Genomic DNA, 22344 nt, shown 5'->3' with positions numbered 1-22344 from the left:
ACTGAGTATTTCTGACTTCTCTCTTAGGATGGGGAAGGTCATTTCCTAAAAGGTCTAGAGCAGGCCCAACAAGATCAACTTTTTGTTTTCCCGGCTCTTCTCACTATGGAACACAGGGAGGGGATCGCATCATAGTCACAATGTCTAGTCTGAAATGGAGCAGTTTGGGATCTGCCTGTTGCAGCACTTGTAGCAAGTGCTGTGCTGTTGGAGCAGTGGAAGGTTGTGCCAGTTACCCATCTCCTTCTTTGACGGGATAGCGGTCATTTTGCTCTTTGCTGTAACAAACACACAACAAAAGCAACTTGAGACAAGGGGGCTTTATTTTGCCTGGGGGTTTAAGAGGGGAGACAGCCCATCGTGGCTGGGAAGGCGGTGGCATCACCTTCTACGGACAGTCGGAAAGGTGAAAGGTAGTGCTCGGATTACTTTTCCCCCTTTCCCGTTCTCATGTAATCTGGAAACCCAGCCAGGGATGCTGTTCTGCTGTCAGGGTTGGCCTTTCCCCCACTCACCCTCTCTGCCCACAACCCCACACATGCCCCCGAAAGTGTGTCTCCTAGCTGAGTCTTAATCCAAGTAGAGAGTGAAGAGTAACCATCACGCGGGGTCTATATGAGCTCTTTGGAATTAATCAACCTTCCTAGTGTCATATATGCTACTGTATATGACAAGAATCATGTTGCATGATGTATCTTTCTCATGTGATGTCACTTGAGACAAGAGAATGGACAGGGGTTTTGTCTCTCATCAGTCTGGAGAGCATGATTCCAGGGCGCTCATGGTTCCTGTTTAGCTTCTCCCTCACGTTTCAGTGTTAGGTTAAGATTGCCTTTTTTTCTCCTGTCTTGTCTTCTCTTTGCACTTGAAGTCATTGGGTAGATTGTTTGGGTTGTAAGAATTAAAAAAAAGTAAGCTTTTTATTAAAATTGTAGTGAAAAGAACACAAATAATATCACTTGGTAAATTTTGCAGTGATAGATGCATAGCTAATAACCAAATAAAAACTCTAGATCACGTACCAGCACCTTATAAGACTGCCTACCACACGGCTTTGGGAAAGCTGTGTTTTACTCACCTATTAATTTGAATTTTCAGCCTATTTAATCCCTTTTTCACTACTTTTAAAAATCTTTTATTTGAGAAGTAGATCCAAAAAGCTAATCCTTAGGCTGTTTTGGAGCAGGGGATCAGAATGGATAGGGGGTAGCTCAGAAGCTTGTGTGCCGCTGAGAGAGGCCTCTTGATCAAAGGTGGTTTGGGGCTGGATGCCGCCTCAGTAATATGAAATAAACTCCCCCTGGATGACTGTAACTTTTAGTTATAAAACAGGCTTTGCACTCAACGCAATAGTAGACTCTTCCCTTTACTGCTAAAATAGAAACTGAAAAGCCCTTTTAGAAAAGTCATCCTAATGAGGTCTATTTGAGGTGGCTGCTGGTTTTTATATTTTATTTTTATGATCAGTATTTCTAGTTTTTCTCCAATAACTTTATTAAGCCTGTACCAAGGAAAAAGAAGTAAAGGCGAGATTCAGAATTGATGTGTTTGAAAGTTCTTATGGTTAAACAACCCTTTTCTCGGGTTTAATCTTCTGTTTTCATGGAGGGGAATGAAGTGACGTCCTGTTTGAACTTCTTTTTTAACCAGAGGACAAGCTTTAAGAAACTGCATTTAATACTGGGATCCAGGGTGCTCACACGTCTCTGGAAGTGCTTCTGTCTTCACTGTTTTCAAAGGTCATGGCCTTTGCATAAGGACAACCCTTTAATGTTCTCTGCACTATCACCTGCTGAGCCACTTGGGTCTCACAGATTCTGTCACTCTCCACAGGAGAAAAATGGCGCTTACAGCCATGTTCTGTATCTTATAGGTTGGGCACACTAAGATTTATGAGCATTAGTAGCCAGTTTCTAACTGCATATATCACTTCACTCACTCCTAAGTTATTACACACAATATCCCAAACTGTACATGTAGCATCTTTTAAAAAAGTAATTTCTTGTTTTTAATTGTGTATATGTGTATGTCTCTGTGTGAGTATGTGCTTTGAATGTAGTTTACAGAGTCAGAGATGCCAGATCTCCTAAAAGTGGAGTGACAGGTGGTTGTGAGCTGCCCAATATGGGTACTGGGAGTCAAAACTGTGTCCTTTCTTTGAAAGAGCAATGCAAGCTCTTAACCACTGAGCCATTGTTCCAGCCCCATATGCAGCTTTTAACCTATTTCTCCAGATGCCTTCAACCTCGTGCATTGCTTGTATTTATAACTGACACAGAAATTTTACTTAATATCTCAATATATTCAAATAATACCAACTTAGGAAGAAAAATATGTGTAATTTAAAGAAGTTTAGCATTGTACTTAAAACTCTTTTTTATAATAAGCTTTTGAAGAAGTTCTTGTATAATCCCAGTTTCCAGGGACCAAAATGATGATTTTAATTATAGACAATAGAATATTAAAAATAATTTCCATTATAGAACTGTCTAAAAGATTAAAAGGGCATATCAACAAAATAAACTACCTTCTTGTATAAAATTATTAACATTGCCAAATATTATAGCTTTATGCATCTGTCTAAAATGTAGAAGAGTTGCTAAATAATTCCATGAATTTGTTAAAAAAAAGTGTGTAAATGGTCTTTAGGCCTTTGGATTTCTGACATTTTGCTCAAATGATCTTTTTCTTGAGCAGGAAAATGTTCTGGGTTGTTAGGCATTAAAAGTCATAGGACTTTAGGAAATATGACTAATCTGTGTGAATCCATTGTGCTCCTGATGAGAGCCCGGGGCGGTTTAGTGTACTTGTTTGTATCAATGATGCCCTATCAAGGGGGGAAGAAATTACAAGTAAAAGAACAAAATTACATGTAGATGCGTGAAGACATTAAACTAACTTGAATCAAATGGTTGGTGTTTTGTTTCTCAGTGGCTTAGGCTTTATGATGTTTGTTCACTGGAAATGGAAGAGAATGCAAAAACAGCTAAAGAAGGAAAAATGAAGCATTTGAAGAGAGCCGTTGATACATTTTGGTAAATATATCTAGAAGTCTGTCTCTGTCTCTGTATACACACACACACACACACACACACACACACACACACACATGACTGGGAAGATAGCTCATTTAGTAAAGTGCTGGCTATACAAGAGTAAGAACCTGAGTTTGGATTTGCCAGTACCCAGACAGGGCATGGTGGGTATGCAGGAGAGATGGAGACATGAGGATCCTGGGACTTGCTGGACAGGCAGCTCATCTAATTGGTGAACTTCAAGTTCATTGAGAGACCCTGTCTCAAAATTGTGAAGTGGAGAGTGATTGAAGAAGATGCCCAGTGCTCTGGTCTCAAAATGTACATACACATATGTGACCATGTACATGACAGGTCACACACACACACCATACCACACACGTATCTCACTAATGAAGCTGAATGAAATTGTATGCTGTTTGTAATTGCTCATTCAACAATATCAGCTTTTAATTCCATAGTTAGGCATAATTTCGAATGTGTGAATACTCTTGCACTGTGAGTTTTGTTTACTTAGATGTTACTAGTCACTGAAGTTGCTGTAGTTTTCTGTTATAAATCATGATTGATGAATATGGTTAAATATACCCATCTTTTTCTGTCTGACTGATACGCACCTTAGTTACGTTAAATACCTTGCGATAGGATTGCTTGGTCATAGTGTGTGCTCATATTCTTCTGTATCACAATTGTCCTTCAGAAAAATAGGGTTAACCTATGTTTACATCAAGCCTCCTGTGTGGCGCTAAGAAAGTCCTGAGTGAATATGTTGACATGTCAAGGAACCATGACTCAGATCCTTGGGAATGGCAAAGCTGTACATGTCCCGGCCAGGCTCTGAATTGGCAAGGCCCTCCTCTAGGTCCAAGTTCGAATGTTGGCAGTGTTTACAAACGCCAGCCATTACAAACTCCTCCCTTGGGAAGTTTATGGCCTGAGACTGCTCTTTTACAGAGACCTCCTACCAGAGAGTACTCAACACTTCCCCTTGTGCTGTACATAACACACTGAGGTTCCCGGTTGCTGCATGGTAGGTGTGCTCCTTCAGAGTGAGAATAGACTACTTGATTCTAGCTTCTCTCTCTCCCTTCCCCCTCTCGTGTGTGTGTGTGTGTGTGTGTGTGTGTGTGTGTGTGTGTGTATGTGTGTGGTGTTTGTGTGTGTTTTTCTTTCCTTCCTTCATTCCCTTGTCACCCCAGTCAGGTCAAATCTCGACTTCTCTGGTTGTGGTGGTTCTTATTTCTGTATATTCTTGTCAAGGCTGCTTTGACAGATTTTAAAACTTATTGTAAGTCATAAATATACAAAAGAGTGCAAATATTCCCCTATCTTTTCTCCATTCATTTTTTTTTACAGCTTCCACTTTTTAATCACACAAAAAAAGTAAACACGAATTTCCTAGTTCATTTCTGTTGTTATAAAATCTTGACACAAACCGACTTAGGAGAGAAAGTAACTTATTTCGGTTTACAGTTCCAGGTTAATGTCTATCATTGTGAGGCAGTCAAGAAGAAACCTCAGATAGTTGGTCCCAGTCAGGAGCAGAGAGAAATGCATGTTTATTGTCCCCTTTTTTCTCAGCTATTTCTTTCATATAGTTCAGGAACCCCTACCTAGAAAATGGTGCCACCCACAGTGGGCTGGTCCCCCACAGGCATACTCACAGGCCAACCCCATGTATATAGTCCCTCATTGTGACTCTTTTCACAGGTGATTTTAGGGTATTTCAAGTTGACAGTTAAAGCTAAAGCTAACCATCAAAGCAAGCAATGGTAATGTGTGAACTTTAGAGTAATTTTCAAGTCTCTGCTGATCTTTTCTTTGCTCGCTCCTTCCTTCTTTCCTTTCTTCCTTTCTTGATTTCTTTCATCTTCATCTCACCTAGTTCTTTCTCCCATTTTGTAGGCGTTTTTTACAATACTACCATTTAATCCATCATATCTTGTTTTTACTTACATTCAATTGTTTATTGCTGAGAGTGAGTAGCTTTTAATGTACTAGTGGGCACAAAACGGTTATACATTTTAATTTAATAGTGAGTTAATTGATTTTCTTTCTCTGGGCTTATATCAATTGCTTTAGTGCGGCTTAGTGCTAGAGTTTAATAGGTGTAAGCTATTAGATGAGAAGATAATGTTCCTTTCTAGGTAAGTAACCAGGCTTTGTGTTGTTCAGATAAGGCAGCTGCACTTGGTCTTGGCGTGACATTTTAGGACAGAGACAAATGAGCACGTGCAGAAGACTGACCAGCAGAAGGAGTAGGAGGATGGTTAAGGGAGGCAGGTGGGACCTTTTGCTTAGAGAATACAGGATGAGGGGAGTGCTGATGAGTGGGGTGATGACTAGCCTTAGCTGCCTGATGATGCAGGATGGCAGGAGAGAGCAAGGAAGAAGCTGCCAGTCAAGTAGTGCTAACTTTTATTTTCTCTGAGTCCTCTGAGTCGTCTCTCCTTGCCAGTGGTGCTTGATATGGCCGAGCAAAGAAAGAGATTCATTCGTGATGGGAGTGGTGCTTTTGGCTTTCCAGGAAGCCTGTGTCAAGCTTGGCAAGTTTGGACCCCATATCCATTTTGCCAAAAAAGGGTTTTGACTTTTGAGATAGAAAAGGACTTTTGCCTAATTTAAAAAAAAAATGGTTTTCAGTAGACAGATAACCTCTGTAGGCCCAGAACCCAGTGTCCGTAGTTTCAAAGTAATAGTAATTATAAAAGGTCCTCATACCAAGTTTTATCACTCCTTTGGAGGCAGAGCTTGACCTGAGTAGACAGACCTTTATTTACCCCGCTTGTTGTTGTTAATATTTATATATTTCTTTGCAGAAATAGAAATGCGTTTGTTTTGGGTATGCTTTCCATACCCGAGAGGGCATTATGTAATGCTGTAATTACTCTTCTAAAGCCCAGAGCCATCTGAGTTCTGAACACTTCTGGCCCAAAGGGTGTTTGTACCTATAGCTGTTGTTTTCATGCTGAGTGGTACATGGTGTATTCTGATGCCTGATCACTATGCACATGTAAAATGAGAATGATAATACTTTTGCTGTCCCCTTAGAGGCTGTGAAAATGAGATTATTATGTAAAGCATATTCAGAATAGGATTTCCTAAAAATAACACGTTACTTGCATGGTATTCTTATTCTGTACATGCTTAAGTTTATTTCTAAGAATCATTGTAAATATCTGGGTATGGTGTCTCAGACCTGTAATTCCAGCATGTGGGAGACTGGGTTCTGAGTACTCCTGTAAGTTCAAGGTCAGTCTATGCTGCAGAGTGAAATTTTGTCTTAAAAATATAATTGGGAAGTACATTGAAATGTTTGCTTCAGTTATTATAACTTGAACAAAGAGACATCTTCCAGAAGCAAAATAAATGATATTCAAAAAATACTTTTATTTTATCCAATCTGATTGGTGCATTATAGTGTTATTTTGAGTTATTTGAAATGAAGTAATGCATCATAAAACAGTATTAGGCCTCTTTTAAGGTCTACATTTATGAGCTCTTAGAATATGCTTTTAGTCATATATTGAAGTTGCTTGTAAATGATGAGGGTGATTTCATTTTAGATCATGGTAATAGCATGTCAAGAGGGGTCTAGGTTGTTTTTGTTTGTAGAGTAAGACCCAAACTTCATAGAAAGGAAGCCAGTGTGGTTTTAAAAAATACATAGCAATGGAAACTTACTAGATTAAAAACTCAACAGCAGAATTATTATGTAAAAGTGTTCTTCAATCTTTTAACTGAAGGAAACTAGTGTTAATGTTGTATCAGGAAATTTATTTATATGTCAGTATGTTTTCTAAAGAGCATACAGATGAGATCATATGCTGTTTTGTCTTTGATCTTTTTACTTTTTCATCTTGGAGATCTTTAACTTGCACACAGATCACTTTTAAGTGACTGTGTAGTATTCCATATGTATTGTAACATTTGCACCCTGGTTTCCAACTCATTGGTCTTTAGGTTGTTTGCTTGTAACTATCAGAAATGATTATTTGTATCGTTGAATTTTTTGTAGGGAAATTCAAAATGTAGATTTACAGCATAGAAATAATGTATGTATATACTTCAGTATGTCAGTAATGCTGAGTCGTCCAAATGAGAGATTTCATTGGTGTATATTTTTACTGTGTTTACAAATGCCATTCATCCTTTCCTTCTGCTAGGCATTGTCTGAGTGGTATAATCAACATTACTTTCTTATTTTAAATTAACTCATGTTTTATCAATAATAGTAATTTAAATTCTGAAATGTTAGTTTTTATGTATCATCCTTCATATTCCTCCCCATGGTGCGTGCATGCATGCTCGCGTTTGTGTGTTCATATGCCATAACTCACTAGTGGATATCCGAGAAGAACATGCAGTATCCTGTTCCTTCCTTCTATGATGTGAGTTCTGGGGACTGAACTTAGGATGTTTGGCTTGTCAACAAGTACCTTTATTTTCTGAGGGAAAAACAGTTCCATATTTATACATTTTTCCTCTCTGCGTCTGTCTGTCTGTGCCTTCCTTCCTTTCATTCCCTCCCTCCTTTCATTCCCTCCCTCCTTTCTTCCTTCCCTCCCTCCCTCTCTCCCCCTTTCTCTTCAAGACAGGGTTTCTCTGTGTAATAGCCCTAGTTTTCCTGGAACTCTCTTTGTAGACCAGGCTGGCCTCAAACTCATAGAGATCCATCTATTTCTGCCTCCCGAGTACTGGGATTATAGGCGTGTGCCACCATGCCCAGTTTACTTTTTTAAAAATAGCTTTTAAAAATGTTATTCACATAACATAAAATTCACTGGTTCTTTAGTTTTTAGTATATTTTGAAATGTGCAGCCATAAGTAGACCTAGAACATTTTCAGTTCCTATCAGAGGAACCTTACACTGCCGGGTTGTTGTTACTTTACACCCTCCCACCCGGCCAGGTAATTGCTAGTCTGCTTTTTACTCCTATGGACATGTCAGTTGTGTAATGTGACATAAATGCATCATACAGCTTGTCTTTCCTGCCTCACTTCTTTCACACAGCCTGTTTTCCAGAATCCTCCGTGTCGTAGCACGTGTCAGTCCTCTAATCCTGTTACTACTGTTCAGCAGACTATGGTGTGGGTAACACCGCATTCTCTTTATTTATTAACGCTTGGTCAAACATTTGGATTGTTTTCATTTCTTTTAAATGTTTTTTAAAATGGATATCTCTATGTTTGTGTGTGCATGTGCAGGTGCACATGTACGCACATGTGCAAGTCAAAGGTCAAGCTCGGAGATACTGTACAGCTCCTTTAATATAAGTCATTTCATTGCCCTGGAGTTCAGTCATTAGGTCAGGGTGGCTGACTAGTGAGCCCTGGGATCCTTCGTATCTGCCTCCTCTACTGTGGTGGTTACAGGCATGCACCACAGCACCTGGTTTTTTATGTGGATTCTGGAGACAAAACTCAGGTCCTTGGGTAGCAAGGTCGTTTTCCTGAGTGAGCTGTCTCCCTCGACCTGTTTTTCACTTCCCTATGGATGGAAGTAATGCTGCCATGTAGAAGCTTTTGATCTTCACATCTTTTGGGTCTATACTTTTGAGTTGATTTCTGCTTTATGTGATGGTGATTGTGTTCAATGTCTTAAAAAAAACCACTAGATTCTGACGGCCTGCATCATTGTAGATTTCCACCAATAGTGAGAGGCTTTCAGCGTCTCCATGGCCTTCTCAGCACTTGTTATTGTCCTTTTTAGCTTTTTTAATAGTCTTCCTATTCAGTATGAATGGTATTGACCCTCTTTCTGCATACTTATTGGTCAGGCATATAATTTCTTCTGAGAGCTATGTGTTCAGATCCTTTGCCCAATTTTAATTAGCTTTTTATCTTTCTCTCACTGATTTATAATAGTTCCTTATGCATTTTTGATGTGCCTTAGATTAATAATTTTCAAATATTTTTTTAGTGTTCTTTGAGTTGTTTGTGCATGTGGTATGTGTGCATATAGACCAGAGGGTGATGTCAGATATTTCCCTTAATTGGCATCCTCATTATTTTTTAAGACAGGGTGTCTGAGTGAACTGGAGCTCACTGATTTGGTTAGACTGGTTCACTTATCAGCAAGTGTAGTAAAAGGAGTGGCTTACCGGCATGAGTCTAACCAGCGTCCATCTCGGAGAGGAGAGCCATGGCGTCTGCCACACTGCCTTGTTCCTCCCAGAATTCTGTTCTGTCTACTCCACCCACCTAAGGGCTGGCCTATCAAAAGGCCAAGGCAGCTTCTTTATTTAACCAATGAAAGTAACACATAGACAGAAGATCCTATACCAGCAAGGTCCAGAGATCCACTATCTCTCCGTACCCAACACTTGGATTACAGTTGTGCAGCCATACCTAGCTTTTAAACTTGGGTTCTGGGGATTGAACTTAGGTCCTTATGGTTACATAGCACTTTCCCAACCGTGTCATTTACCCAGAATGGGTGATCATGTTGGTGCTCTTAGAAGCACCAGGGTTTTAAATTTTGACAGTGCTTACTTTGTTTCTCTTTTGTTTTGTGCTTCTGGTTCATATTTAAGCACACCTTCAAAGGACAAATGTGCTTACTGAAACTGAGTCTTCTTGGCTAGGTTTACATCTCATCTACATGTCCCTATCCAATGACCTCTGATGTGGTTTGTTAACTCAGTGCTGACTAGTTGCCTTGCAGACATTTTACTTGGAAGTACTTTTAAAAGGTATTTTGATATAAAAATGTAGCTTTTTTTTTTTTAGCAAAGTCTTACCTTGTAAGATAGATTTTCATATTTATGGTAAGACATTTATTTTTGCTTATTTTATAGATACTAAAAATCAATTTATCTACCATTGCAACTTTTGAATATCACTTTCTCATGCTGTCTTGAGTTGCTTTAAAATTCTCTCTGATAAGAACATAATGAAAAAATTGTTATAGCTTGAAAAATGCTTTATCCAACTGTCTTAAAAGTTAATGTTTATAATTGAAAAAGTGTGTGTGCATGTGTCTGTGTATGCATGCGCACGCGCTCATGTGTGTTTATGTATTTGTGGGTATAGACATAGGAGGTCTGATGAGGGTGTATTTTTCTACAGTCTTTGCTTTATTCCCTTAAAGTGGGCTTTCTTCTCATTGAACCCGAAAAACCACCATTTTGTTCACGTTGGTTGACCAGTGAGCTCCCAAGATCTACCTGTTTACAACTGGTATTACTGGAGTTACAGAGTCCTGTGACCATGCCTGGCTTTTCCATGGATGCAGAGCAAGTGGTTTTATTGAGCCATCTCGTCAACCTCAGTGTTTGTGGTTTGTGAATGGCACTAACTAATAAGGAAGATTTTTAGATTTGTCTGACTTATTTTTGATCACTTACAGAAAATTAAAAACTTTTCTTTATGGTTGAATCATAGTTTAACCCCCTTCCCCTTTCCTGGGTAGTTAATGTCCAGGCCATGGTTCACTGACAGGTGTGACTAACGTTGTACAAACAGACCTCAGCAGGGTTCCATCCTTTAATGTCAGGGCTGGAAAGTGTTCTCACATTATTCTCACTCTTCCAGAAGTATAGCTCACGTGGGTAATTCCTGTTTTGTAGGTGAAAAGGATATAGTTAAATAGGATTCAAGAACTTCAAAACTGCTCCCTTCTAATTTCTCATAAAGTTAAGTCAGAGTAATTATAAAGAAGTGATAATGGAATCTGTTATCTGCTTGGCAAAAACAATTTTTATTCTCATTTGTAGTGAATGTAAATGGCCCATCATTTATTTTAAAATTATTATATTTCTGAGCCCTAGAAAGACTCTGAATTTCATAATTCAATTAAAATTGGTGGAAACCGAAGCAGTTTCTAGGAATGTCATAATGCGCTGTAGGGGACAGTGATGCTTTTAAAGGTTCTGACATTCAGCCAGGAAGGTGCTGCTATTTCCCAGTAACTTTTCCTCCCTGCAGGAATAGATACACGGAGTATTTCTGGTAAATCTGTCAAGCTTTTAATGTGATTTGCATTACATTATTGAAGGTGCCTAAATAATATTAACACATTGAGTTGAACAGTTACTCTGTTTGCTGTGGCTGACATTACTACTGATTGGAGCTGATGGCGCAGCTTGGGGAATGGGCTTCACTGTCCAGAAAAGCGCTCTTGCCTTTTGCCGACAGTGGAACCTAACCTTTCGAAAGGGTTGTGCTGCGAAGCAAAGAGCTTTCAACTCCAGGCAGTGCATTTGACTTTGGTATTCTCACAGGTATGCTGTCCATGAATGAATTCAGAGCTCTTGCTTGAGAGATTGGAAGCCAGGTTGCTTCCTGTGGCCTTGTTGCCTTGGGGACCTGATTCCTAATGAAGGGCTTGATGCATAGAGCTGACTTAGCAGGTTCTTAACAAAAGTACTGCGAGCCTTTCAGACTTGTGCATATTTGTAGTGTTTCACACTTTCTAGGAAGTCTCTTGGTATCTGGAGCACATATAGTTGTGGTATATGATGTTCTCATTCCCTACCTGTAGGCTACTGTTTAATGAGGGCAAGAGAGTTTCAGAAATGAAGTTGGGGAATGTTTTTTCTCCCCTTGCCTTCCCTTTCTTTAGTTGATCCCTTCCATATCTTTCATTGCCTCTGGTTTCTTGTTTGGTGGCTTCCTTCCTTTGTTTCTAACCTCCCTCCCTCTCTCCATCCCTCCCTCTCTCCCTCCCTCCCTCCCTTACTCCCTCCCCCCCATCTATACTTGGCCTGGACTCCAAAGGTCATCTGGAACTTGCACTGTGTTTTGAATAACTCTGTCATGCACTCTTGTGTCCCAACATGAGTTCCTTACCTTCTCTGCTTTGGATAAATTATTGTGGGTCTTGAAAGCACCTCTAGGACCCACCGAAGTTCTTCCCAGTCATGAAGCTGGCTGCTTCTAAAGCTACTGCTATTGCTGGTGGTGCCTGGTCCCAGAAATATACTACCTCATCTCCTGTGCCTGAAACCAAGGTGGGTAGGCTGCACATTACTCCTTTCTCCATTAGTTCAGTTTTAATCTTTGGTAGAACAAACAGATTTACATTTTATGGCTCATATCTATAATGGTGTGGAACAATCCAGACCTTGACTACAAGAGAGCTGGGAAGTGTGTTTGGTTGCCCAGCCGATCAGTTCACTAGGACAAGACTGGTGTTGAAGATGTGAGTCTGTTCTTAGATGTCTCAGCTTCTTTTCAGAGATGTTCTGTAGACCCTTTGCTTGTCCTTAGTCATGAACTTTTTACTTAAGGTAGCAATTCCCACCAAATTTCCCTTTTGCTTTTAGCAGTTGACTGGGACCTAAGAGAAAAAGAAGCTCTTGGGCATGATAGTCAGTTAACTATTATTTCACCCTTCTTCTGTTCTTTTCTAATAACATAAATTTCAGCAACAACCTCTCTCTCTATATAGAGAGAGAGACAGAGAGACAGAGACAGAGAAGGAAAGAGTTGGGAGTTTGCAAAGTTCTCAGAGAGACTGATAATCTCCAGACAGGATTCAGCATATACGATGGCCAAGTGTGAGGAAGAACTTAAAACCTCCTAGAGATTCAAAAAATGACCTTCAGGAACATTTGACACTATCAAACTATTTTTTTTTTTTATTCTTGGAAACCCTTTTTTCAGTTACTGTCTGAGACATTTCCCCTTCCCACCTTGCCACTCTGTTTCCTTTGTTGAATCTCACCTCATCCTAGTCTCTGTTGCTACTAACAGGTCTCCTCACGAGAGCCTGGCTTTGCTCTTAACTTCCATAGTTAGTAGACTGACATGCATTTCGTTATACATGTCCACTGCCCTCTTGGGAGGTAAATTTCATTGTACTAGGAAAATAATTTGAAATTCTTAAAATGGCCTTCCATGTTCTGTGTAGGCTCCTGGATGTTTCCTCCTATGGTTCAGGCTTACCAGACTTCCTTTGGCACTGTTTCCCATTTCCCTGTATAGCACTGTGTATTTTTCTCCCATCCCCACTACAATATAAGCTTCACGAGGAAAGAAAATTCATCTCGTTCCTGTTTTATTCTCTCTTTGCCTGGTACATTTCGAGGAACTCAAGTATTTGCATGAAAGGTGATGAGCACAGTTTTTCTGAAAGTTTTGTCTGATTGGAAGGCTGAAGACTCAAGTGTCCTTGTGGAAGACATTGAAGAAATGACAGTAAAATACGTGATTGATGACTGCTGCAGGGTAAGTCAACATGAGTATTAAGGAAGGCGATCACCAGGGAACCTTGCAGTTAGCGAGAGAGAAAAGTAGAACGAATAGTTGGATAGCAACCTGACCAAAGTCGGAACAGTCAGGAAAAGTGGGCGCAGTGCATGGTAGCAAAGACAGACTGATGAGAGTAGGAAGGAGACTTCTCTCCTGGATCTCCTCCCTCCCTCCTTCTCCCTCCTTCCCTCCGTCTGCCCATCCCTCCCTCTCTCCTGTCTTTTTTTCATTTTATGGAAAATAGATTTTTTTTTCTCACATAATATATCCTGATTATAGTCTCCCTCCTTCTCTTCCTCTCAGTTCTTCCCCACCTCCTCTCCCATTCAGATCCACTCCCTGTCTCTCATTAGAAAACAGAAAGGCTTCTAAGGGATACTAATAAAATAAAATATAGTAGGATAAAATAAAACCCAAAATGTCAGAATTGGACAAGACAGAAGGAAACAAGCACAAGAAACAGACTCATTTGTTTGCATACTCAGGAATCCCATAAACACATTAAACTGGAAGCCATAATACAAAGGACCTACCTGGTGCAGACAAGTGGAGGCCCTGTGCTCGCTGCCTCAATTGCTGTGTCTGTTGATTTAGAGGGCTTTCTTTTCTTTGTATCCTCCATCCCTTCTGACTCTTTCACTCTTTCTGCCTCCTCTTCTGCAGGGTTCCCCGATCCCTGAGGGGAGGGATTTGATGGAGATATCCTGTTTAGGACTGAGTGTTCAGAGGTCTCTCACTGCATAATGCCTAACTGTGGGTCTGTGTTTGTTCCCATCTGATGGCTGAGCAATGCACGGATCTATCAGTATTATTAGTAAAATGTCATTAGGAGTCATTTTACTGCTATTTTCTTTTTGATTTTACCCTAGGTTCCTGGGCTATCTTGTCTCTGGTTACTGGTCACTCAAGCAGTGTGGGGGATGGATTCCCTCGCAGGGAGTGGCCTTGTCAAATCAGAAATTGGTTAGGTATTCCCACAAGCTTTGTGTCACCATTGCCCTAGCGTATCTTGCAGGTAGGACGCCATTGTAGATCAGAGGGTTTATGTCTGGGTTGGTATTTATGTTTCTCTTTTGGCAGCATGCACAGCACCTTCCTGTATTAAAGACAAAGAGGTGAAGGCTGTATGTAGGTACCAGCTTGACTTTTCCATGTTCAGTGAGTTTTGTGGGTGTTAGTTTCAGCAATGGGGGCTTGCTGTCAGTTTATGAAGAGCAACCCATAGTCTTGGCAACATGTATGTATGTATATATGTATATATGTATATATGTATATATGTATATATGTATGTATTGGCTAATAGTCCTCTATGGGATGGATGTTTAGTTTGTAAAAATCTTTTTTCCGAAGAGCATTCAGGGTTCCCTGCCCTGTGGAAAGTCCAAAGTCCTCCCCCCTCCATCCCGGTCTAGGAAGGTGAGCATCCAAACTGGCTAGGCTCCCACAAAGCCATAACATGAAGTAGGATCAGTTTAGTTCCCCCCCCAACTCTACTCTGCCTAAAACAGTTTATTAACCAATGGTAATTGGTAGTCATAGCATACAGAGGGGAATCCCACATCAATCCTGTTTGTTTGTTTATTTATTTATTATTATTATTTTTTAACAGGGTTTCTCTGTAGTTTTGGAGCCTGTCCTGGAACTAGCTCTTGTAGACCAGGCTGGCCTCAAACTCACAGAGATCTGCCTGCCTCTGTCTGCCGAGTGCTGGGATTAAAAGTATGCGCCACCACTGGCCAGAAATCCTGTTTTTTTTTTTTATATGAAGCTGAAAATTATTCTTTCAAAATCTGTGAAGAATTTCGATTAGGATTGCATTGGATCTGTAGATTGCTTTCATTAGGATGGCCATTTTTTTTTTTCTATGCTGATCCTATTGATCCTGGAGCATGGGAGATCTTTCCATCTTTTGTTATCCTCTTTAATTTCTTTCTTCAATGTCTTAAAGATTTTATCATATAGATCTTTCATGTTCTTGTTTAGAGTTATCCCAAAATATTTGATATGATTTGGTAAAGGTATTGTTTTTTTGATTTCTTTCTCAGTCTGTGTGTCATTTGTATATATGAGGGCTATTGATTTTTTGAAGTTAATCTTACATTCAGCAACTCTGTTGCAAGTGTTTACCAGCTATTGGAGTTTTCCAGTGGAATTTTTAGGGTCACTTACATGAACTGTCATATCATCTGAAATAAGGATACTTTGACCTCTTACTTTCCAATTTGTATCCGTTTGTTATCCCTCAGTTGTCTTTTTGTCCTAGCTGAGAGTACTGTATTGAATAGATACAGAAAGAATCGAGAGCCTTGTCTTGTTACTGATTTCAGTGGAATTGCTTTGAATTTCTCTCCATGTCATTTGATGTTGGCTGTGGGTTTGCTGTAAATTGCCCCTATTATGTTGATGTATCTCCCTTGTACTCCTAATCTCTCCAGGATGTTTATCATGAAGGGGCCTTTCTCCATCTAATGAGATGATCATATGGTTTTTATCTTTCAATTTAATTCTATGGTAGCTTATATTTATCGATTTATGTGTGTTGAATTATCTCTGTATCTCTGGAATGAGGCCAAATTGATCATGGTGGAGGATCATTTCGATTATTCTTGGATTCGGTTTGCCAGTATTTTATTGAGACTTTTTTGCATCAGTGTTCATAAAAGAAATTGATCTGTAATTCTCTTTCTTTGTTGCATCTTTATGTAATTTGGATGTTAGGGTAACTGTAGCCTCATAAAATGAACTGGGCAATATCTTTTTTTTTTCTATTTTGTGAAATAATTTGAGATGTATTGGCATGAACTCTTTTTTGAAAGTCAGATAGAACTCTAAACTAAACCCATCTGACCCTGGGCTTTTTGTTGTTGTTATTTTTGTTTGGGAGACTTTTAATTACTGCTTCTATTTCACTAGGGATTATAGATCTGTTTGAATTGGTTATCTGATCTTGATTTAACTTTGGTAAGTGGCATGTATCAAGAAAATTATACATTTTTTTGGATTTTCCAGTTTGGTGGTGTATAGATTTTAAAGTATATCCTTATGGTTATCTAGGTTTCCTTGGTATATGTTGTTATATCTCCCTTTTAATTTCTAATTTTGTTTATTTGGATATTCTCTCTGCCTTTTAATTAATTTGGATAAGGACTTTTGTCTTAGTTGATTTTCTGTTTCTGTGAAGAGATATCATGACCATGGCAACTCTTGTAAACATTAAATTGGGGTGGCTCTTTTACACTTTCAGAGGTTCAGTCCATTATCATCATGACAAGGAGCATGATTGCATGCAGGATGACTTGGTGCTGAAGTAGCTCAGAGTCCTATATCTTACAGGCAATAGGAAGTAGACTTAAGCATTGGGTGGTATCCTGATTATTGGAAAACCCAAAGCCTGCTCCCACAGTGACACACTTACTCCAACAAAGCTATCCCCTTCTGACAAAAACATACCTGTCAACAGTGCCACTCCCTTTGGGGACCATTTCCTTTTAAATCACCAAAGTTTGTCAATCTCATTATTTTAAAGAACCAATACTTAGTTTTATTGATTCTCTTGCTTCTATTTTATACATCTCAGCCCTGAGTTTGATTCTTTCTTGCCATCTACTCCTTTTGGATGTGATTTCTTCTTTTTGTTCTAGAGCTTTTGGATGTGCTGCTAAGTTACTAGTATGTATTATTATTATTATTATTATTATTATTATGGCACTTAGTGCTATGAACTTGCCTCTTAGAACTATGTTCATTTTATCACATAAGTTTTGGTATATGTATATTCATTTTCACTCAATTCTAGAAAGCCTTTAATTCTTTGACACTTTTCTTTCATTTTGTAGTGAGTTGTTCCATTTCCATGAGTTTGTGAGCTTTCTGTTGTTTCTTTTCTTGTTGACATCAAACTTTAATCTGTTGTGGTCAGAAAGGATACAGGGTTTTATTTAAATTTTCTTGTATCTCTTAAGACTTACTTTGTGTTTGAGTATGTGGTCAATTTTGTAGAAAGGATGGGAAGAAAGGTATATTCTTTTGTGTTTGGGTGAATGTTTTGTAAATATCTGTTATGTCCATTTGATTTATAACCAGTTAGCTCCATCATTTCTCTGTTTAGTTTTTGTCTGGATGACCTATTTAATTGAAAGAGTTGGGTATTTGAAGTCTCCCGCTAATCAGTACATGAGGGTCAGTATCTAATTTAAGTTGTAGTAGTGTTTCTTTTATAAACTTGGGTGCCCGTGGTTTTGGTGCATAGGTGTTAAGAACGGTAATGTCCTCTTGGTAGATTTTTCCTTTAATGTGTACGTAGTGTCTTTTCTAATCTCTTCTGATTAGTTTTGGTTTGAAGTCCATTTTGTCAGATACTGAAATGGTCACATCATCTTGTTCCTTATGTCTATTTGTCCTTATGTCTCAGGGTATCCTTTTACCCTGAAATGATGTCTATCCTTGATGTTGAGGTGTATTTCTTGGATGCAGCCAAAGGATGGCTCCTGTTCTCACATTCATTTTGTTAGCGTGTGCCTTTTTATTGGTGAATCGATTCCATTGATGTTGAAAGATACCAATGACCAGTGTTTGTAGATTCCTGTCATTTTGTTGTTGTGATGTGTGTGTGTGTGTGTGTTCCCTTGAAGGCGTAAGTCATGAACAATGCCACACCAGTTTGGAATTATGATTAATAGAGTGGTATTTATTTAAAGAGGAAAAAACTTACAGATTACTGTCCCAGACAACATCCCTCTGCGCAATCAGAAAGGGAATCTAGTCGTTAGTGGAGCAGGAAGTGAAGAGAGCAAGCAGAGGAAGTAGCCTTTTTTTTAAAGGGAGAGAAACCATGCCCCAATGGGCTGGTATCTCAGCAGCTATTGGTTGGAGGGGGCGGAAGGACCTCCCGCAACATTCCCTCTTGATTTTCTGGTCTGAGGTTATTTATTTCTGTGTTTCCTTGGGTGTGGTTAACCTCTTGTTTGGAGTTTTCCTTCTAGTGCGCTCTATGGGGCTGGATATGTAGATAGATGTTTAAATTTTGCTTTATCATAGAATGTCTTATTTTCTTCATCTATTATGATTGAAAGTTTTGCTGGATATAGTAGTCTGGCTGGTGCCTGTGGTCACTTAGAGTATATAGAACTTCTGTACAGACGATTCTTTGTTTTGTATGTTTAGTGTTTTGATTAGTATGTGTTGAGGTGAATTTCTTTTCTGGCCAGGTCTATTTGGTGTTCTGCATGCTTCTTATACCTTTAATTGAAATCTCCTTCTTTAGGTTAACAATTTTTTTCTATGATTTTGCTGAAAATATTTTCTGTGCCTTTGACCAAGTTTTTTTCTTCTGTTTTTCTCTTATTTTTAGATAGATTTGGTCTTGGTCTTTTCATCGTCTCAGATTTTCTGGATCATTTGGGCCAGTTTTTTTTTTTTTTTTTATTTAACGTTTTCTTTGACCAAGGTATCTATTTCTCCTTTTGTGTCTTCAGTGCCCCAAATTTGTTCTTTTCTTTCTTCCATCTCTTGTATTTTATTGGTAGGGTTTGCTTCTGAGGTTCCTCTTCAAATTCGTAAATTTTTCTTATTTCTAGATTTTCTTCAGTTTGGGTTTTTTTTTCTTTTGATTTTATTTCCACTTAATTTCTTAAACAATTCATTTCTTTTCTTTGTGTTTCATAGATTTCTTTAAGGAATTTATCTATTTCCTCTTTTAGGACCTCCATCATATTTGTAAGACTATTTGAAGGTCATTTTCTTGGGTGTCAGCTATTTCACAATACTCAGGGCCTGCTGTGGTAAAGTTGCTTGGCTCTAGTGTAGACATATTATTCTGATTATTACTGGTTATATTTTTACACTGGCACTTAGGAATCTTGGATTGGGAAATTTATAATTTTAGGTGCTGTTATCTGGTCTTGTCTTTGGCTAGTGTCTTATTTCTTGGTTTCTTTTGCTCTTTCTGGTTCTCCTTCTCTGTCTCCTTCTCTCTGTCTCTCTCTCTCTGTCTCTCTCTGTCTCTCTCTTTGTCTCTCTCTCTCTGTCTCTCTCTCTGTCTCTCTCTCTGTCTCTCTCTCTCTCGCTCTCTCTCTCTCTTTCTTCAAGACAGGGATTATCTGTATAGCCCTGGCTGTCCTGGAACTCACTCTGTGGACCAAGCAGGCCTTGAATTCACAGGGATCCCCCTGTCTCTGCCTCCAAAGTGTGTGTGCCACCTCTGCCAAATTCTCTGGAACTCACTCTATAGACCAGGCTGGCCTTGAATTCACAGAGAACCTCCTGCTTCAGACTCTGCCTTTGTAGTGCTGCCATTAAAGGCATATGCTATTATGCTCCACCTGCCCCCTCTCTGTTTCTTAGGAGAGTGTGGTGGTTGAGTATTGGCTGATGGGACATTCTTCTGGATCCTGATTGGTGTGGCCACTGGATGTTCCATGTAAAATGTGTTTCTAGGTATTGGGAGCTGACACTTAGGAATGGGGATAGGCTAGGAGATGGGAGCTGAGAGGTTCCACAGGAGGGTGAAAAGCAATGTGTTCCACCAGGATCTGCTTAGTCCCTGGGAATGTAGGCAGAGAGTGAGGAAAGGCCACAGCAGGTAGTCTGCTACAGAGACAGGGATGATCCTGGGGAGAATTGGACTTGGAGGAATAGAGGGAGAGGAGAGCATCTGCAGCTGGCCTACTTGCTTCCCTGACTGGGGTGGCCCCTGGGTTTCCACGGAGTGCCTGCTGGAATTGGGGGCTGGAATAAAGTGAGGAATGTGGTAAGGAAGTTTGGAGGGGAGTTTTTGGAGGTTAGTTTGCTGGAGATGGAGGAAGGGGAGGGAGGCTACAGCAGGTGGTCTGCTGCAGAGCTAGGGATGAGACTTGGTATCGAATTTGGAGGAGAGGAGGGCTAGGTGAAGCCCTGTGCTTAGCCTACCCACTACTGCCCTGGCTGGAATGCTCATTCCATTATTTTCAACCCAGACTCCAGAGACTTGACCACTGGGTCAGGGAGTTGTTGTCCTCAGGATTTGAGAAGTGACAAGCTGGTGAGTTCTTGTCAGTTTCTTTATTGTCAACCACACGTCCAGTATAGAGTGCTGACACTCTCCTCAGTTCCCTCAGCTACTAGCAGGCACAGACAAAAACTCCCACAAGACTATTTTCTCCATGCCAAAAGCAGGGTCAGGAGGTCTAACAGAAGAAATCTTTTGTCAGTGCATGTCCTACTGTGGCCAAACAGCATGGGACCTACCTTCCCCACCCTACAGACACTGCAAACAGGCAGAATGCTCTAGTCTTCCAACCATGGGGATCGAAAAGTAAAAATCTAAGGTATGTGGCTAATTAGCATTTCTTTTTGCTCCTTGCCTTCTCTGGTACAAATGGAGTCCCTTGGTTGGTTTGTCTTTAAGTGTCCCCATCCCTGCTTGAACCATGATGGGGAAGTTTGTCCATTTTCAGGGAGGGAAGAGAAGTGGTGAGTTGTAACCCCACTTCAGTGAGCTGAACTTCCACCCTATCTGTCTGTACAGCTGCAGTGTGAGTTCTCTTTTGCCACTGTGACGGCAGAGAGGGAGGCCACAGCGGATATCAGAACATACTTCACTTTCCAGTCGCTGGTAGGGTAAAGATAGAACAGGATCTAGGATCTTACTATCAAATACACAGGGGATGAGATTAGGAAATTATTTATCCAAGAGCTAGAAAATATACTCCAGTGAGAATGGTCAATCAAAAGATGCCATTGTTTGAGATTCATCTCCTGTGGAGTAGAAGACACTATGATAACAGTGTTGTATCACAAAATTACAGATCCTCTTAAAAATAAGAGATTAGGAAACCTCACTTAAGAAATAGAATTATTTATATTTAAAAAGAACCAAAGGAACTTATAGAACTGAAAATAACTACACTTTATGGGGCTCAGCAGCCAGTCAACAAAGAGAATGAATTTGAAGAACAACAGAGCAAAATACATTGAAAGAATTTTACTGTCTCTTAGACCTAACTTTGTTATCTAATTTCTAGAAGTAAAGGATAACAAGAATGAAACAAACAAACAAGTAAAAAACCAGTTAGATATAATCTGAAAACCTGATTTTGGTAAATGACACCCAGCAAAACAAACCCGATTAATTCCATGGCAAGATGCATCATAATTGTGATGACCTGAATGAGAATATCCCAATAGGCTCTTTTATCTGAACACTTGGTTCTCAGTTGGCATTGTTTTGGGGAGGATTAAGAGACTAAGGAAGAGGTACATCACCGGTGACAAACTTTGCATAATTATAGTCTCTCCTCTTATCCTGTTCACTTCCTTTGCTTTCTGCTTGTGGTTGAGGCTGTGAGCTCTCAGCTTGCCTGCCCCTTGGTGCTATGCTTCCTCATATTGATGTGGAACTATACATTCTTCCATAAGTTTCTTTTGGTCATGGTGTTTTATCCACAGCCATCAGAAAGATAACTAATGCAACCATTAAGCTTCTACAAGCCAAAGATGGGGATCTGAGCAAGAGGAACTCTGCCTGCAACACTGGGGCCAGAAAAAGAGAGACAGAGCTTTCAAGTGCTACAAGAAAAGCTATTAATCACAGTTTCTATATGCAACCAAAGTATCCTCCAGGACTGAAGAGGAAAATAAAACCTTGGATGGAAGAAAACCGAGAATTTATTGCTGACAAACATACTATTAAAGGTTAAATAAAGGAAGTTCTCCAAAGCATGAGAGATAACAGAGGCTTTGACCTTCAGAAAGTAAGTAACACTGGGTAGTTAAAAATAGGAATAACAGTAGAGTATGCTCATGATCTTCTTAAATGGTTGAAACTAAAATTAAAATGCAGTATAATGTGCTACGTGCAGAAGAAATAATTATACTAAAAATTGGTTAAAAGGGTTTAAATGAGCTATGTTTCTTTCATTTGTAGTGTTAAAATGATACTAGTAGCATACAATACGTTACAGTGTAAAATAATCAACAACACTGTACATATTACAATGGACTTATAAGAGGCTTTTATAACTCACAGAAAGGCAAGAATGGAGAAACATAATTAAATGAGGGGATTCGGGGCCACCTATATTTTATCCCAGACTGGATGGTTCAACTTAGAATTTTTTCACTTTTATAATAATAT

General features: G+C 39.5%; 1 protein-coding gene and 1 long non-coding RNA gene across 2 annotated transcripts in view; both read left to right on the top strand.

Moving 5' to 3' along the window:
• Sdk1 (sidekick cell adhesion molecule 1) overlaps positions 1-22344 on the top strand; it is a 961631-nt gene that overhangs the window by 27871 nt on the left and 911416 nt on the right. The window lies entirely within an intron of this gene.
• LOC126514336 (uncharacterized) overlaps positions 1-22344 on the top strand; it is a 34987-nt gene that overhangs the window by 5544 nt on the left and 7099 nt on the right. The window contains exon 2 of the long non-coding RNA XR_007595553.1: positions 2932-3035. This is a non-coding gene — a long non-coding RNA (uncharacterized lncRNA). The remainder of the gene's footprint in view (positions 1-2931; positions 3036-22344) is intronic.

This window comes from Alexandromys fortis, unplaced genomic scaffold, assembly GCF_014885135.2.
Source record: "Alexandromys fortis isolate MF-2015 unplaced genomic scaffold, M_Fortis_MF-2015_v1.1 scaffold_144, whole genome shotgun sequence".
Lineage (NCBI taxonomy): Eukaryota > Metazoa > Chordata > Mammalia > Rodentia > Cricetidae > Alexandromys > Alexandromys fortis.
The sequence above is the reverse complement of the archived record's forward strand: the minus strand, read 5'-3'. Positions and strand labels throughout refer to the sequence as shown.